Genomic DNA, 6,242 nt, shown 5'->3' on the forward strand with positions numbered 1-6,242 from the left:
TGTAATGTGGATGATTGTTGTATTATGTTGGATTTTAATAATTATTTAGCTTGCTTCCGTTTGTTGTATTATGTTGGATTTGATATTTGTGGGGGCCGATGAGATGCGGGATGCAGCAGTGCAAGAGCAGACACCGCAAAGCCAACCCGTGTAAAAGCATATTCCGCGAATATACTTTTATACGGGTCCGTTTGAGGGGTCTACATCTGCGGCCGTCCTTGCCGTCCCGCAAAGACCGTTTTCCGCGAACTGCAAACGCGTTTTGCGGGCTGGCGGGATGCGGGGTCTGCTAGAGTTGCTCTTAAATGTCCGGGTTGTCCGGCAGCCCTCATATTCATCTCATATATGGGATGAGTATGAGAAGTGCCCGGACGTGTTCGGTCAGTGGTCCTGCGACCGCTGATGAAGCTATGTACCTAGGATAGGGTCATGGACCTGTCCAAACTGACCTACCCAAGGACACCTCCAGAAGAAATCACATTTCAATCGACTTGGCGGTGTTTCACTCGACGGACTCGAAGACACTCGACCAAGAAGCAACCACTCGACCAAGATCCAACCACCCGACGGCCAGGAGACCTAAAGTCACTCCGCACGCTAACGATCGGTCATTAAGTAGCTTTTATGGTCATCATAGCACTTTATTAGGGGCGTTACCAGTAACGCCCGACCTTAATGTACTTAAAACCCTGCATAACTGAGGGCCGGAGGGGTCTGGCGGACTCTATATAAGCCACCCCCCTCCTCGGTGTAAAGGGTTCGCACCCCTGTAATTCATACTCTCATAATCCAGTCGACCGCCTCCGGGCTCCGAGACGTAGGGCTATTACTTCCTCCGAGAAGGGCCTGAACTCGTAAACCTTGCGTTCTTACAACTTTTCCATAGCTAAGATCTTGCCTCTCCATACTTACCCCCCTACACTACTGTCAGACTTGGAACCACGACAGTTGGCGCCCACCGTGGGGCAGGTGTTTTAGCGTTTGTTGGAGGAGTTGCGACCTTTTCCGACCCAAATCATCATGGTTTTCGGTGGAGTTTTGGTGGAGGGCCGCGAGATCCGTCTCGGTGCGCTCACGTTCATCGTCGACGACTCTGCTTGGCTCCAGGAGGCTCCGCTCGACGTGGACACACTCCCTGTTCGCGGGGCAACGCACTTTAGCGCGTGCGTACGCGGCATTCTCCTGCGGCAACCGTCGACCCCCTACCAGTCGGCTCCTGTGTTGTCCTCCCACCCCGTCTCCCGCCGGCGCAAGCGCTCCGGTCGGTCGAGACTTCAGCGGTGGGTGAGACATGCGGTGGCACGTCAGTCGGCCACCCCTCAAATCGCGGCGATCGAGCCCGACGAATCCCTCTACGGCCTGTTCGACCTGTCGACTGGCTCCGCAGAGACCGCATCCGAGTGCGACAGCAGCGATCCGGCGGCGGAGGTTCTGATGGTCGATGGACCGCCCAGTCCTCCCGGTTTTCCCCGCACCGACGGAGGCGCGGGTGGAGGCGGCCCGTCGCGTCCCCATGAGGAGTATCTTCCCGAGCCTCTCACGTCGCTGCAGAGAGAAGAACTTCGCCGCTGGAACGTGGATGCACTGCATACTCTATCATTGGAGAAACCCCCGAGGCTCGCGCCTTGGAAGACGTGCGCCTGGCAAACTTGGCCGAGCGCACTCGACTGGAGAACCTCCAGCGAGCACTCGACGAGCGTGCGCGACAACGGGTTCCCGAATCCAGTCGACGTCAGCTCTTCCCGCCCCCCAGGTATATCGAACTCCGATTCAGAATTTAGCAGCTGCGGCCCGTATAGCGGAGTCGATTCAGCCTTCCCAGTCGGAGGCTGGCAGAGGCTTGCTGCAGATCAGAGCGTTACTCCGCGCAGCAGGAGACCAGAATTCCACTGTTTCTTAGTCGCGGAATAGGATTCACAGCAGATCCGTTGCCGCGGACACAGTCCAGTCGGCTCACAGCCTGAGATCACCCCCGAGGCGTGAGGGACGTGGAGACCGGCGTGACCAGTATGGCTACCATGAGCAGTATGATCACCGAGTCGATCGTGACGGTCGACGTCGAGTGCCCATGCCTCCCCCGAGGAGCGGGTCGTATGTGCCTCGCCAGCAGGATGACAGGCGCCCTCATAGTGGTGGGCGAAGGATTCCAGTTGACCCCAGAGGGCCAGGCTTTGATGCGAGATCCATTCTCATCCAAGGTTTGGTCGACAGGAACAGGGCTCACCGAGAAGGTCATGACAGAGATGCACCTACCAGCAGCAGAGTACATGTTTCGGGGCCAGAGTGCTTTAGTAGAGCCATCAGGGCCGCTGTGATTCCTCCCAGCTTCAGGTTGGCAACTGGAGTCAGTAAGTTCACTGGCGAGTCCAAGCCCGATATTTGGCTTGAGGACTACCGAGTGGCCGTCCAGATTGGCGGCGGCAATGATGAAGTGGCCATGAAGCACCTGCCTCTCATGTTGGAGGGCTCGGCCAGAGCATGGCTGAACCAGTTAGCGCCTAGCAGCATTTACGCTTGGGAAGATCTCTCCCGAGTGTTCGTCACCACATTTGAAGGCACATGCAAGCGACGGCAGGGCTGACGGAACTGCGGTCTTGCGTGCAGAAGCCGAATGAAACTTTGAGGGATTACATCCAGAGGTGGATCACGTTACATCACTCGGTGGAGAATGTGCCTGACCACCAATCAGTTTGTGCCTTCAAGGAAGGCGTCAAGTACAGAGAACTGAATTTGAAATTCGGTCGAACTGGAGATATGTCCCTGAATCGGATGATGGAGATTGCCACCAAGTACGCTAATGGTGAAGATGAGGATCGACTCAGGAGTGGCAAGCTCAAGTCAGTCGCCCAAGAAACTGGAGGAAATTCCAATCGGAAACAGAAGCGGAAAGCCGAGCCAGCGGCTCCCGGGGAAGCCTTGGCTTTAACCCAAGGAAAGTTTAAAGGGAAACCTAAAGGACCTTGGAACCCCAAAAAGGTTAAAGACCATGACGGAAATGATGTGTTGGACTTACCATGTCTCGTTCACACAAAGAAAGATGAAGAGGGTAATTTCATTTACCCGAAACATACCACTCGACAGTGTCGACTCTTGATCCAGCAGTTCCAGGGCAAGTAGCCCAAAGGTAAGGAAAAGGAGTCGGACAAGGTCGAGGACAAAGAAGACAGTGACGACGAATAACCTCAGGTCAATTCCACTCTGATGATTTTTGCCGATGTTGAAAGCAAAAGTCGACTGAAAGTTATTAACCGAGAGGTGAATATGGTCGCTCCGGCGACACCTAGTTACCTGAAATGGTCTCAGACTGCCATAACATTCGACCAGTCCGACCACCCAACGCACATCGCCACCCCTGGGAGGCAAGCTTTGGTGGTCGACCCAGTTGTTGAAGGCACTCGACTGACCAAAGTCCTGATGGATGGTGGCAGTGGTTTGAACATATTGTATGTTGAGACGTTGAAAGGGATGGGCATTCCGATGTCCAGACTCAGTGCCAGCAACATGAGTTTCCATGGAGTCATTCCTGGGAAGAAGGCTGAATCACTCGGCCAGATTGCTCTTGATGTGGTTTTCGGTGATTCCAAAAATTACTGCAAAGAAAAGTTGACATTCGAAGTTGTAGACTTCCAGAGTTCCTACCACGCTATTTTGGGGAGACCGGCTTATGCACGCTTCATGGCCCGACCATGTTACGTGTACATCAAATTGAAGATGCCTGGCCCCAAAGGTGTGATCGCTATTACGGGCAATCGAAAGAAAGCGGAAGAATGTTTTCAGAAAGGTTCGAAGATCGCTGATGCTCAGATGGTAGTGGTGGAGTTGCAGGAATACCAGAAGACTGCAGACCCGAGTGATTTGTTGTGAGCCAAGGAGTCCGCTACAGAGTCAGCTTTTCAGTCGACTGGCGATACAAAGATAGCTCACATCCACCCGACGGACCCCAGCGCTGCTCCAACTCATATCTCGACAACACTCGACTCCAAATAGGAAGAAGCGCTCATCCAGTTCCTCCGTGAGAACTGGGACATTTTCGCATGGAAGCCCTCTGACATGCCGGGTGTTCCCAGGGAGCTGGCGGAGCACCGCCTAAGAGTCGACTCAAAAGTAAAACATGTCAAGGAACATCTCCGACGGTCCGCCGTCCAGAAGAGAAAGGACATTAGCGAAGAGGTGGCTCGGCTCTTAGCGGCGGAGTTCATCCGAGAAATCTACCACTCCGAGTGGCTCGCCAATGTTGTCATGGTCCCCAAGAAGGACAAGTCACTTCACATGTGCATTGACTTTAAACATATCAATCGGGCCTGCCCGAAAGATCATTTTCCTCTCCCCCGCATCGGCCAGATAGTCGACTCGACTGCGGGATGTGAGCGACTGTATTTTTTAGACGCCTATTCCGGGTACCATCAGATCCGTCTGTATGGGCCTGACGAGATCAAAACAGCTTTCATCACTCCATTCGGGTGCTTCTGTTATGTTACCATGCCATTCGGCCTCAAGAATGCCGGAGCCACATTCATGAGGATGATTCAGAAGTGTTTGATCACCCAAATCAGTCGGAATGTGGAGGCGTACATGGATGATATTGTGGTCAAGTCACGGAAGGGTTCCGACCTGCTGACTGACCTTGCTGAAACCTTTGCCAACCTCAGAAGGTTTGATATCAAGCTTAATCCATCAAAATGCACATTCGAGGTTCCTGGCGGAAAGTTACTCGGTTTTCTCGTTTCTGAACGGGGAATCGATGCCAATCCAGAAAAAGTCGGTACTATACTCCGAATGAAAAGTCCTGTGCGAGTGCACGATGTTCAGAAGCTTACTGGTTGCTTGGCCGCCCTAAGTCGATTCATATCTCGTCTCGGTGAAAAGGCATTGCCTCTTTACCGATTGATGAAGAAGTCTGACAAGTTCGAGTGGACTCCTGAAGCTGACGCAGCGTTCGCAGAGCTCAAAGCTCTGCTCTCCACCCAGCCGGTGCTTGCTGCCCCAATCAGCAAGGAGCCTTTGCTGCTTTACATTGCAGCCACAGGACAAGTCGTCGGTACGGTACTTACGGTCGAGCGGGAAGAAGAAGGGAAAACCTTCAAAGTTTAGCGCCCAGTGTATTATATTTCTGAAGTCTTGACCCCATCGAAGCAAAGATATCCTCATTATCAGAAGCTTGTATATGGGATTTATATGACCACAAAGAAAGTTGCCCACTACTTCTCTGATCATTCCATTACAGTCGTCGGCGACGCTCCGTTTTCAGAGATCTTGCATAACAAAGACGCAACTGGTCGAGTGGCAAAATGGGCGATTGAACTCCTTCATCTAGATATCAAGTTTGAGGCAAAGAAAGCTATCAAGTCCCAGGCAATCGCGGATTTCGTCGCCGAGTGGATTGAATAGCAACTGCCGACTCAGGTTCACTCGGAGCATTGGACCATGTTCTTCGACGGTTCCAAGATGCTAAATGGTTCCGGCGCCAGAGTGGTGTTGGTCTCCCCCAGAGGAGATAAACTCATATATGTTCTTCAAATCCACTTTGATTCCTCTAACAACGAGGCAGAATACGAAGCACTTTTATATGGGTTGCACATGGCCATTTCACTCGGCGTCCGTCGCCTCATGGTCTATAGCGACTCAGATTTGGTGGTTAATCAAGTGATGAAGGAATGGGACGTCAGAAGTCCAGCCATGACTGGTTATTGCAATGCAGTGAGAAAGCTGGAGAAGAAATTCAAGGGGTTAGAGCTTCATCACATACCCCGACTGAAAAATCAAGCAGCTGATGATCTAGCAAAAATAGGTTCCAAAAGAGAAGCCATTCCCAGCAATGTGTTTTTGGAACACATCCACACACCATCAGTCCAGGAGGATCCCTTCACTGAAGAGGCCCCGCAGCCAAAAAGCGCCATGGATCCGACTGAAGTTGAAGTTCCAGCTGTGGTCGACCTAATCATGGAAGTCTTGGTTATCACTCCCGTCTGGACAGAACCGTACATCGCGTACATCCTAAGGAAAGAACTCCCAGAAGACGAAGAAGAGGCTCGACAGATCGTCCGTCGATCCAAGGCCTTTACAGTCATAAAGGGACAGTTATATCGAGAAAGCGCGACTGGGTCGGCCAGAAGTGTATTACACCAGAAGAAGGTCAGATGATCCTTAACGATATCCACTCGGGGACCTGTGGTCATCATGCGTCCTCTCGGACCATTGTGGCTAAAGCATACCGAGCGGGGTTCTACTGGCCAAGAGCCAAT

Source organism: Triticum urartu, chromosome 5A (genome assembly GCF_056163025.1).
Source record: "Triticum urartu cultivar PI428250 chromosome 5A, HENAU_Tu73, whole genome shotgun sequence".
Lineage (NCBI taxonomy): Eukaryota > Viridiplantae > Streptophyta > Magnoliopsida > Poales > Poaceae > Triticum > Triticum urartu.